Here is a 13,342-nt window from a genome sequence, read left to right on the forward strand (position 1 = left end):
CACCATGTGTCAGGCATTATTGCCAAATTTAGGGGAAATATGAACCACACAGGAGATGAAATCCTGGAACACAATTTCTTCTGCTAATAGTTGCATGTCTCAGATACTGAAACTAATTTGAAAAAATTAAATCATGTTCACTTCATTTCAGTAATGTTGCTTGATGAATATTTCTTTTGAATAATTTGCTGTACCATTGTTTTGATTTTCATTGCTTCCACCACCTGTATAAAACTAATAAAATATGAACATGTCTCTGTTAAAAAAAATAATGGTGAGAAAACATTCCATGTACCCCATTCCTCTCTCATCTAATTCTTTCCTTTCATACACCTTCTTTTTGCACTCTCCATCTTTTCTCCTTCTAAGACAGAGATAACCACATCCTTAAGCCTCCCATGATTAGGCTGACTTTATTGTCCTTCTTCCTGGATACTCAATTTGGCACTAAGTTTAATCTGTTTTGTCCTATGTTGTCTGTCAACTGGATTGGTTTTGTTTCTTGAACACGATGGTAAAATATTTGAAGGTGAGAATCACATCATCTAAGACTTAAATTCTCCTTTTAATTGACTAGAAAATGCTAAAAATATAGTAGGTATTTTAAAATATTTCTTGATTGATTGAAAGGAGCAGCAGCCCAAACTAGTTTTAGAAGCTTAGATTACTCAGGCATTTCCTTGAATCCTTTTTTATCGGGCAAACTTTGATGCATCTGAAGAGATCCATGATTGATGGATACCTCCATCTCTTTCATTTCATTTTATGGACAAATGTATGACCTTTGGCCGATCCAACCAAGGCTCCCTTCAGATGCGCCAGTAGAGAGGGCAGAGTTCCCCGACCTACACATTCTGGGGCCCAGAATCTGCACATGGTAGTCAGGGTGTCCTGTTCTGCAACTTCCTTAGTCTTCTTGGAAACGATCTTTCAACAGTGTCTCATGGAGACATCCAAGGAAATGGCTGAGAAAGACCAAAACCACACTATGGAAAATGTGTACAGAGTTTAATAAGCAGGAAACATTAGCTGTCACGTGCGCATAAAACTCAGAACCCTTATGTGATCATGAGAACAGTCTGGTTCTGGTACTGAGCACGAATCAGCTCTCCTCTAAATGTTGGGAAAACCTGAGTGACTCCGTCTCTGTCCCATCCTTGCGTGACTCTCTCCTTTCCCCTCATCTGGTTCTGTGGTGTCTCTGCTCTGCTTTCTGGCCCTTCACTGAACTACATTGGATGGACAACTACTTGTGTTCGGGCTGATTAAAAAAAAAAAAGGCAGCAGGGCTTCCCTGGTGGCGCAGTGGTTGAGAGTCCGCCTGCCGATGCAGGGGACGCGGGTTCGTGCCCCGGTCCGGGAAGATCCCACGTGCCGCGGAGCGGCTGGGCCCGTGAGCCGTGGCCGCTGAGCCTGCGCGTCCGGAGCCTGTGCTCCACAATGGGAGAGACCACGGCCGTGAGAGGCCCGCGTACCGCAAAAAAAAAAAAAAAAAAAAAAAAAAAAAGGCAGCAAAGCTCTCATCCATTCAGGAGTTATTGCTCAAGGTACTGACTTTAAAATATAGTGTTCATGAATTAGACTTCCACTCCCATCTGGGCTAAGGCAGAGGGGTCCCCAAAGTGACTAAGAGTGCGATTTTCTCTCCCCCAACCTCACCAGTGCAAATTCCACATAACCGGCTGCAGTTCTTGACTGCCTCTTCCCAGGAATGGCTCTTGTTTTCTCCTCATCATTTCAGTTGATGGATTCTATAATCCACTCTGGCTTTGGAGCAGACAAAGCAAAAACCAGAGTCAGCCAGACGTGGGTTCCAATCTCTGCTGGGTAGCTAGCTTATTAGTGGGTATGACTGGTCAACTCTTCTGATCTCACAATGTCTTCACAAGGCCACCCATCATTTGGTATCCATAGAGAGGGATGTGGGTGCCAAATCATCGAAGGTCCCCGGCCTGCAGCGCCCAGAGTCGGGGAAAGGATAAGGTCGGCTGTTACTGTTTCATGGTTCAGTGCCCACTTACTTAAATCACTTATGGTCACTTACCTTTGTACAACAAACCCTAAAAGTTTCTTGCTCCATCTCAGGATATGCACTTTTCAAAATATTGGTGCTGACGTTAAGAAAACCTGACATTGGTACATGCAATATTTTCACATGTACCATTAATTGGATTCTTTTTTATTATTACGAATTTATTCTGAGAGAATTTCATAAGGTTCCCATGAAGACATCCTTGTTGACACCTGTGAACTTATACGTACTCCTGACTTGAGTCTGCAGGAAGGAACAGGGGGGATGTAGCATCCCAATGACCTCTCATGGTACCCAAGATAACATGAGCTCCACCTCTGTGATGGATCTGGCGTGGGAAGTGACGGTGGTACCTCGAATGTGGAGGATAAAGAGTTCTGAGTAGTTAGAAGAAGAAACAGAGGGCATGCCAGCCTTTGAGAGAGCTTAATCAATCCAAGACCCAAGGTAAAAAGGAAAAAAAAAAGTAAACACGTTTAAAAATCCCTATTACACAGGAGGTATTTGGACAAAACAAGTCTAAGTCTTCCACAAATTGCTCATTTGGGCCTCAACCCAAAAGCATCCTTCAGCTGAAAATATCAACTTGAATAGTTACTTGAAGGTCATGAAATATTAGTAGGGAAACTTTAATTAAAAATAACCATCGCTTACTACCGTGAGAGAACTTTCCTTTTCATAGGAGAGTCTTGAAATTGTTTACAGCGTCAAATTTGTTTTCCTTCTAATAATAAACCTTTAAATCTTTCAGGAAAATAGCAACAACAAAAAAGACTTTACTGACTCCCAAGGATGTGTCTGTGAACCGCCTCTCTGCAGTGGGGAGCTGGTACCCCAAGCAGCCATGCAGCCTCCGAAGCGAGGAGGGGGCAGTGTTTCCGGAGCACGTCAGCCCTGCTTCTGGGAAGCCTTTGATCATCTATTCCTTCCTCAATAAAACTGGCATGGATATCCTTTCTATCAACCCCAGGCTCTGTTAGATACACCCTGCTTTTTCTTGTTCATTAAGCTGTTGATGTTCTTTCAAGGCTGAAAAGACCCCCATGAGTTCATCACGAAACCCAAACCTAGCTGGCTAATGTCTATAATTCATATCCCGAAAAATCTACCTCATTAGGGGACACCCTGCTGTCTTCAAAGAGCCCATAGGGCAGCTTATTTTAGGTCCTTTAACCCTTGCTTTGCCCTGAGAGCACAGTTGCCCATCTGCCCAAGGTCCCGCCTGGCTGATCAGACCTTGCCCAGTCGGCTGAGGGAAACACTGTGGTGGCCAGGACTCCAGACCTCGGGGACACAACCCTTACTTCAGCCACTTAGAGTGCTGGAGAAGTTCCTAGAGCTCTCTGTGCCTCCATTTCAGCGTCTGTAAAAGAAAGCCGGCTGTTCCCATGGTGCTGTCAGGAGGATCATGAGTGGTGCCTAGGAAAGGCTTTCGAGGCGCCTGGGACAGTAAAGACGCAGCCTGCCACAGCTCTTTTATTGTTACTTTTATCCCACAAACCTTTGCTGAGACGCTACACTGCACCAAGCACTGAGCGAGGCTGGCTGGGCTTCCAAGATGGAAGGATGAGCCCCTCGGTCCTGGAAGCCCACAGCCTGGTGGGAGGAGCAGACAAACGGACAGGTCACGAGAGGTCACGGTGACCCTGGCCTTGAGGGAGGTTTCCCAGGGTATTTGCGAGCGTCTTACAGGCTGTAGGCTCAGCGGGTGACACCTGAAGGGAATTCTGAAGGCTGGGTAAGAGCTGGACGTAGCAAAGTGTTCCCGATGAAGGGATGAGCTTGAGCAAAAGCCCTGGGGCGTGGAGGAGTGTGGAAAGCCCTGGAGTCTCTGACACAAGGTGGGGTGGGGAGCTGAGCCCGGGGCCTTGAAGCAGAGGGCCTTGAAGGCCACGTCCAGGGTCACTGGGAAGACACCAAGAATGTAAGTGGAGGAGTTATTCGATCATATTTCCGTTTCAGGAGGATGGGTTTTTCGGGAACGTGAAGGAAAGGGTGGAGGGAGATTGCTGTCCAAGGGGTTGGTTGGGAGCATGACCCCGTTGGGAGAACGCGCACCTCTTATTCCTGCAGACGATGGCCTCCTGCAGGGAGGGCTGGTGAGCAGGAAGGGACAGAAATGAGAGGAGGCTGAGACTAGAGAAGACAGCGTTGGCGGCCGTGGAAGGTGGGAGCCAAGGTGTCCGGAGGAGAGAAGGCTGACGAGAAGGAAGCTGGAACTTGGTGGGTGGTGTGGAGTGAAGCCCCTCCCACCTGTGCTGGGGGTCAGGAGCCAGAGCAGCCCCGGGAGGGAGATGGGGAGTTCCAGCTGCCTGAAATCTCACCTTCTATGCTTATAATCTCTGCCCTTGGGCAAGCGACTGTCTGCAAGCCTCAGTTTCCTTCCACGTAAAATGGGGGTACTAACACCTTCCTCGGGGGCCGGTGAGTGCATCCAACGAGGGGATGTGTGCACAGAACGGGGTGCCAGGAACCGGAGGCTTGGTGGGGGGCCCAGACCCAGCACATGGGAAGCCTCATCAGGATAGTTTGAGGCCGCATATACATAGGGAGGGTCCACCAATAATGACTGCACCGTGTTGTGAGGATTTGCCAATTGCAATTCTGGTCCCTATAAAAATGGGTGCTTTGCTTCACAAACAGGAAAAGGATTTGCATGGAGCCAAAGGGCGTTCTTATCCTGTGCAAGTTGCAGAACTAGTTGCCGCGGAAGTCACACAGATAAAGCACAGCCCTGCCCCTCAGGTGGCTGAGAGTTGGGTGAAGGGTCTGGGGACAGAATCAGAGCCGCCTGCATTTGATTCTCAGCATAGCGGCCACCTTCTCTTACCCCACCTGAGGCGCGTTTCTCACCTTCCCTGAGTCGCGCTTCTTCACCTGAAAACTGGGGATGCCCATGCTTGCTTTCAGGGCCACTGGGAGGCTTAGAGGCGACATAGGGCAAGACCTGGCAACAGTGGCTTAACTGTCATTATTAGGGGAGCTGAAAGGTAATGACAATAGCTATCCAGCACAAAATGAACAGCACCGCTAGAGAAGGGTAGGGTGTTTTGGGAGTTCAGTGGAGAAGGGGACCAGTTTCAGCTGAGATGATGAGGAAAGAATTTCCCCTGGAGGGAATGAAACTTGCTCTGGGCCTGAAAGGAAGGGCGGATCCTGCAGTGGCTTCACCAGCGGATTTGGCCAAGCTGAAACTACATTTCCAGAATCCCCCCCCTTCCCCCACCCCACCCCGAATGGGTCTGTCTGGCTAGGATGGGCCACAGGGCATTTGCAGGAGGTTCTGCAGGTGATGGAGAAGCAGCAGCCATGGCCCTTCAGTCCCTTGGGAGGTCAATGCGCAGGGTCCAGGCTCCATCACTGCCGTGTTCACGTCTTCAGCTATGGTGGCTGGTCTGAGGGGCTCAGCTGGGTGGCTCCCGCAAACGCAGGCTCTGCCTCGCTGACTCCTGGGTGGGGCAGGCTTAGCCCCATTACAAAGCATGCCAGCTTCTCCTGCAAGACATCCCCATATGCCGGTCATTGAAGTGGGAGGCTCAGAGGTGCAAGAGATTGGTGTAAGGCCTAAATTACGTGTGCCCTCACACCCGGGAGACACAGGCGGGCCTCTGATGGGCCGATTGCAAGCTCCCCTCCGCAAGCTGTTCCTGCCGACAAAGTCCCCTGGCTAAACCGCCGTCCCATCATGGGGACAGTCCCAGGGCCTGCTTAGGGCTGGTGGCAGGCTTCAGTTCTCTGCCAGCCTGCAGATTTATTCAAACAGGCTGACCATATTCTCCTGTGGGAACTCCCCCTCCTGATACTCCTAAGCCCCTTCCCACAGCCCTGGATGTTCCCTGTGTCCCCAAGTGTAACCCCATGTGGCCCTGCACGGCGTGTGTGCCCCCCTCCCCCGGGGGCCGTGAGTGGATGTGACAAATAGGCTGCTGTCGTCCCACTGGGCCAGTGTCGGGTGCTGGGAGCTGGGCCATCCCCATAACCCTGAGGTAGGGATGCTTACCTCCACGACGAGGTGAGGCATCCATGTTCTAACAGTCCCGTGGACCCCTGCCCCGACTTGTGGACCCACCATCCTGGCTCTCCCCAGTCTGGTACACACCCTTCCTTCCCCGCTGCCTCCTTGCGGACCTCAGGCGTCAGCCCCAGACACAAAGGCCGTGCCCTGCAGGGACTGTTTAACCAGCTTCCAGAACTTCATGGGTCAATGCATGGGTCTTGGGGAACTTATCTCCTCCCTGGAGGCCCCTTTCTGCAAGGAGCAAAAATGTTGTCCTTCTAATTCAACATAAACACGATGAATACTCAGCTTCCTTTCCTTCTCCCTTTCTCTTCAGAAGGGAGCACATGCCCTCTAGAGACTAGCGTGGCGGTGATTTGACAGGGGTGGGGACTGGGCATCTGCAGGCGGTGGCCTCCTCTGCAGGCTGCGTGTGCCAGTGGGGCCTGCGACTCTCCCTCACGACGGCGACCCCTCTTCCCACACAGTCTGCACTACGTCTGATACCTCCGCGCTCCATCGGGGGTTGGGCTCCCTGTGAGCCTACCTTGTGCCTTTGGTCTCAGCACCCCATGCAGAGGCCTGTTCCCACCCATCTTGGTGCCTGGGGTGCCTGGGTATCCTCGACTCTTGGGTCCTCAAACATATCAGAGATGTCCTTGCCTCCTCTTCTTGGGGCTTGTGCTGTGCTGGATTCTTGGCTTCTTCTCAGAGACCTTGTGTGCAGTTAATTCTTTTTCTTTTCCTCTTTCTCTTCTGGTCTGAAGAGAGTATTTTTCCCTCTTAAGAGAAGCAATATTTTAAAAACCTTATTATCTTTTCCTTGGGCTATAGCTTTAAAATGGAAAAAGAAATCCCTTGGATATTAAGAGCTTGACGTCTTTCTTATTTCTTTCCAACTGACCTGATGACTATGGAGAAATGGCGACCTCTGGTTCCAACTGGAGATGGCCGTGGGGCTGGCGGGGGACAGAGGGTACACACATCACAAAACCCTTCAAAATCCCAGATGGTGGATGAGAGGGGCGCAGAGCCTAGTGTTATGGCCTGAAGGCCCCTGTCCCCCCAGATTCATATGTTGAAGCCCTTACTCCCAGTATGATGGTATTGAGACATGGGGACTTGGGGAGATAATTCAGTTTAGATGAGATCATGGGGGAGGAGCCCCCATGATGGGTTAGCACCACTGGAGGAGGGGGAGGAGGAGAAGAAAAAGGAGGAGGAGGGGGAGGGGAGAAGGAGGAAAAGGGAAAGGGGAAGGGGAAGAAGGAGAGAGACCAGACTCCAGGCTGTGTGCGCTCAGCGGGAAAGCCCGTGTGATGACACAGCAAGAAGGCTTCCATCCACAAGCCAGGAAGAGAGGCCTCACCAAGAACTGCATCTATGGGCACCTTGACCTGGGACTCCCCAGTCCCCAGAACTGTGAGAACTAAGGTTCAAGCCTCCCAGTGTGCGATATTTTGCTATGGCAGCCTGCACAGACCAAGACGCTGGGGGAGCCAAGATGGGGCGTGGATTCAAAGGGAGAGTAGATGGATAACAGACCCCCCTCTACAGAGAGGTCAGGAAGGCTGGGCCTTAGGAAGGGCATCCCATTTGACCATCAAGGACTGTTTGCTGACTTACAAAAGAGCATTTTTGGGAGGAAGCCAGAAAGAATACAAGATTGTACAGGGTTATGATGCAAGCAAGTATTGGAAGTACGGAGTGTTGAGTGTCAGCCTCTTACTTCTGTGAGATCCTAGTAAATACAAGAGAAGACAGATGATGGAAGCTTTAGGGCCTGCAGGGGACAATAAGTTCCCAACAGGGTGGCGGGGAAAATATTTTCAGGACAAGGAAGACTTGGGTATTTTAGTTGACCGAGGAGAAAAAGTCAAAGTAAAGAAAGAGATCGGATGTGTAGTGACAAATCTCCACACTTGGAAGTGGAAAAATTATTTTGGAATCTTGGCCACACTCCTTGCTAACTTGGTGATCTTGGACAAGATACTAAACCTCTCTGAGCTTCCCTTTCTTCATTTTGTATAACTTCTGGGGATGGCAACTCTACGTCACAGGCTTGCTTTGAAATGTTTTACTACTAATTTAAAAAGGCTTTGCATAATATGCCACTACTTCTACAAACAGGGGTACGACTATGGCACTTATTATGTGTCAGGCCCTGCTCACCACCTTTAATGTATATTAACTCACTGAATTGTGTTTACTAAGTGTTTTTCAACTTTATTTTCAAAGCAACATTGTGAGGTATTTTTATTACCTCCATTTACAAATGAGGCACAGAGAGGTTAATAGCTTGGTCAAGAGCACAGAGCTAATGAGGCAGAATGGCCAATAATCTGTGCTCCTAACCACTGTGCAGCACTGCTTCCTCCAAATGAGCTTTCGGGATAAAAAGTGGTTACATGGTTGATTGATTGGCTGAACAGAGAAAGAGGAAGGATAGTTGTTGGGAAACAACAGCAAAGAAGGAACAAAAGAGTGGGATCAATAGCCCAAGTGGAAAGGTTGACTTTGGAAGGATGAAAGACAAGAGGAGAAGAGAGGAAGCTGCAGGGTGACAGTAACGCTGAGCACCTGGATCCAGCTCCTCCTGAAGCTGATCAAATCTATCCCCCGAATTTCGCTTGAGCCAACGAAATCTCTTTCTTGCTTAAATCAGGACTGGTTTGGTGTTCACCCACTTGCATCTGAAGGATAATAACTGATACACTCTTGGATTTTGGAAGAGAGGTGGAGTGGGCTGTCACTTCATGGTGGTAACCAGTCCCTGTCTTGCTGTCTGCACTAGTGTCCTAGGGCTGCCAGGACAAGTTATACTAACTGGGTGGCTTTAAACAACACGAACTTATTCTCCCATGGTTCTGGAGGTCCGAAGTTTGAAAATAAGTTGTTAGCAGGGCCATGCTCCCTCTGAAGGCTCTAGGAGAGAATCTGCTCTTTGTCTTTGCCTAGTTTCTGACGATGCTGGTAATCCTTGGCTTGTAGACGCGTCACCCCAATCTCTGTCTCCCACACCACCTGGCTGTTTGTCCTGTGTGTATGTTGTCTTTTCTCTTTCAAGGGTGCCAGTCAAATTGGAGCAGGGCCCACCCTAATCGAATATGACTTCATCTTAATTTGGCTGCAGCTGCAAAATGTCTATTTTGAAATAAGGTCACATTAATAGGTACCAGGATTGGACTTCAACATATTTTTGGAGGGAACATAATCTGCTCACTACATCCTCATAGTGCATTACTGGCCATTGTGGCAAATGACCATCTTTATATTTTCCCTTGGTTTCCTCCTGTCTTCTCAGGCAGCTTTCAATCTCCCAGATCTCAAGGGAAGGAATGATAATGTCCAGAACAAAGCCCATATTCTTGGCTTTGAGTCCCCAAACTGGCTTTCAAAAGCCACTATAAAGATAAGTCTAAAAACCAAGGGGGGAAGCAGACGCATAGCCCAGGGAGATCAGCTGGGTGGTTTGTGACCACCGAGAGGGGTGGGATAGGGAGGGTGGGAGGGAGACGCAAGAGGGAGGAGATATGGATGTAAATATATGTGTATGTATGATTTAGGATGGGAATAAAACACAGACCTACTAGAGCATGGACTTGAGGATATGGGGAGGGGGAAGGGTAAGCTGTGACAAAGTGAGAGAGTGGCATGGACACATATACACTACCAAACGTACGGTGGATAGCTAGTGGGAAGCAGCCGCATAGCACAGGGAGATCAGCTGGGTGGTTTGTGACCACCGAGAGGGGTGGGATAGGGAGGGTGGGAGGGAGACGCAAGAGGGAGGAGATATGGGGATATATGTATATGTATAGCAGATTCACTTTGTTATAAAGCAGAAACTAGCGCACCATTGTAAAGCAATTATACTCCAATAAAGATGTTAAAAAAAATTAAAAAAAAAAAAAACCAAGGGGATTTTGATTTAGAAGAGCTGGGCTCTGTCGAGGAACAGAAGGATATGTGAGTTTGGGTGAGAAAGCTTAATGGGCTGCGTACAAAGAATATAAAATAAACCAGAGTTCTGGAGAAGACACAGAATATAATGCAAGGGCAGCTTTTCAACTGCTTACAAAGGGAATGAAGGACTCAACAAGCAAGGTGCTTAGGAGGCAATGAGGTTAGAACAGACCTGTTGGTAGGTGTCTGGATTCTCCACCCCACATTCTGTTTCCTCTCGGAGCTAAAACTCGAAGGATGCAAGCATCATGCAGAAGTTTGAGGAACCCTATAAGCGTGGTCTGAGAACATTGCATGCCTCTCAAGATGGGGTCAGAGCACATGGCCCTGGAGTAGCCAAAAACCTAAAGGTGATGGAGGTGTTTAGCCAGACAGGTCCCAAGGCAGTCTCCAGGTCCCACACAGGTGGACCAGGGTGCCCAGATGGTCAGAACAGTGGGACATAGCCACAGTGGCAGGAACCACAGACCTTAGCCGTGACTGTCAGCATAGACTACTCAAAGACCATGAGGGCCGTTTCATGCAGATGGAGACAGCAGCGAGAGCTGGAGGCCAGCCCTCACCCCAGGCAGCTTGTCCTGAACCAAGTGTACGCTCCTTAGAACACCACACCCTTTCCCAGAACTTCGATTGTCATCAAGACAGGGAGAAGAGAAGGGCCAGGAAGGACTCCTCCATTTGGATATAACTACTCACCACCAACAGGCTGAGTTCTAAACTGGAAGCGATCCATTTCCTTGAACTGAGTTTTTGTTTTTGGTCATCAGTTGAAATGGAGGCTGAGTTCAGTTATGGAAGAGAGAACGGCCACATCTTTACACATCTGAGGCTTCTTAAAATGTGTATGAGTAACCTATCACCGCATAACAAGTGACCCCACACTTAGCTGCTGAGAATAATATGTGTTTATGACCTCACAGTTTCAGTGAGTCAGGGTTTTGGGTTTGATGTAGCTGGGGTTTCTACTTTGGGGTCTCACCAGGCTGCAGTGAAGGTATTGACTGGGGCTGAGCTCTCATCTGAATACTCCACGGGAGAACAATCCACTTCCAAGTTTGCGCAGGTTGCCGGTAGGACTCACGTCTCCTAGCTGTAAGGCGGGGGGCTGACTGTTGCCTGGAGAGGCCCACAGCTCGGTGGGGCTCCCACAGGTCTCTGCCACGTGGTCTTCTCCAGGTACAGTTCACAACACGGCGCGTCACTTCTCCAAGACCAGCAGCGAGTGAGTGAGGCGGCTAGCCAGCTGAAGTCTTATGTGATGTCATCATGGGAGTGACAAACCGCCACCTGTGTCACATTCCATTGGTGAAGAAAGTCACAGGTGCTGTCCACTCTCCAAGGAAAGGGGTTACATAAAGGCGTGAATATCGGGGGGGCGTATGGATCACTGGGGTTCCATTAAGGGTCTGTCTGCTATACTATGTAAATTTTCGAACTTGCTGGACCTGAGCAACTGGCTGCATGTTCTCATCCAAGGGAATGGGTTCAATTCCAGTGAAGTCTTTTGTCAATTTCATAAAGTTCTGTTAAAGATTATATTAGTGAAACTCTCTGTGGAATTTAGAAGCTGGGTAAATCCTGTCTAACTGCTGAAGGATGGGAAAACTTGGATCAGCAGGACTCAGTAGAGACCATAGAAAGGAGGTCTTCCAAGAGGGCATCCTTTGTGCTACAGTTCCCTACACCACTAGGTTCAAATGGACTGTCTCCTTTATTTACTCAGGTGTTAATATAATTTGGCTATTAAAAAAAAGATATAACATTTGAGAAACAAGAACTTGCTTTTATTACTTTTATTCGATCTAATAAATAAGAAATAAATGAGACAATGTAGCTACATGATATTAGTGACTGTTTAAAAATTGTAAACATTCTTCTTTTAGACTGATAATGGAACTGTTTCAAAGTTTAAGCTATAAATGCTGACTTCTATACATTTTTTTCTATTTTTTTGACTTTGAAAATTAAAAAACATTTTATTGAGTGTAGTTCTCTGTGCTACAGAGTAGGTCCTTGTTGGTTAAACAGTTGCACATTTTTGGTAGAAATTATTTAAGAAGTGGTTTTAATTAGTATCTGTGCTCTCTCCCCTTCCTCTCCCCCACCCCTCCTTCCACCTTCTTCTTTAATATATGTTAATATAATTAACTTTATAAACCAAACTGGTTCAACAAAGCAGAAAACATGATATGAAATTGAAAAGGAACTGCATGTTTAAACATTTAAACATGATTAAACACACTCACATGCATGCTGTTGGGTTAGGAATTGATTCCAGTACCATGGACATGCATCCAATCAAAAGTCCCCTGGGAGTGTTGCCTTAGACCCATACACAAATATAACAGAATGACCCTTTAGAGCCCAACTGTTGAAACAGTGCTTGGGATGATTCAGTGGGATGTTTGTTGGAACGTTCTCCATTGACACGTGTTGCTCAGCCCACATGGTCTTAAATAAGTGGGTTAAAAGGAAAAGCTAATCACAACTGCTGCAATTGATTGAGAACCTATCAAGTACCAGGCACTGTTCTAAGCCTTTCAGAGGCATTAACTCATTGCACACTCACAACCTCCCTGGAAGGAGTTACTATTATTTCCCATGCTTTACAGATAAGGAAGTCCAGACATGGGAAGTAACTTGTGCAAGGTCACAAGCTTATCCATGGAGCAGCCTAGATATGAACCCAGTAATCTGGCCTCCAGGTTTCACACTCTTAACCACTTTGTTTTAGGTTTCCTGAAGGATGAGTGCACCTGGGTAAGTCACTGCAAAAATTTTTGGAATGATTGAAAAAAGTAAGTCAGTCCTTTCGGAGCTGTTCCATTACGCCTCAAGATTACCTGCTTGATGAAAAGACCTGGCTGTGGTGTCTGTTCATGGTGGCAGAGTAGTCTCCAACTGTATAATGAGGCAGGTTTTAATGAAGCACAGTCTCCAATAGTTATTATTTTTGGTCCAAAGAGTAGCTCATATTAAGTTTGTATGAAATGCCATCTTTTCCTGACCCTCTTTTGAAATACTGTGCTCAGCACAAGTCAACAATCCCTGGCCCCAGGTGTTAAAAACACTGGGCTCTTCTTAGCAGGGAGCTGGGAGGATGAATCAGCCACAAAGTGGGGTGTCACAAAGGAGCCTTAAAAGGAAGCCAGACTCAAATTTCGGGAAATGGTGTCAACGGTTCCATGTGTATTGTAAGACCTATAAATATCTTGTCTTCTGTCTTTGAAAGCCCTTGCTGCTGGTCCACATGTTAATCCTCATTAGGTTAGAAACCTGGAAAGGATTTTGCCATCAAAGATAGTGCTAAATATGGATGCTTCCTAGCTGAGCCCAGCCCTGCTGAA

This window comes from Physeter macrocephalus, chromosome 8, assembly GCF_002837175.3.
Source record: "Physeter macrocephalus isolate SW-GA chromosome 8, ASM283717v5, whole genome shotgun sequence".
In the NCBI taxonomy this organism is placed as follows: domain Eukaryota; kingdom Metazoa; phylum Chordata; class Mammalia; order Artiodactyla; family Physeteridae; genus Physeter; species Physeter macrocephalus.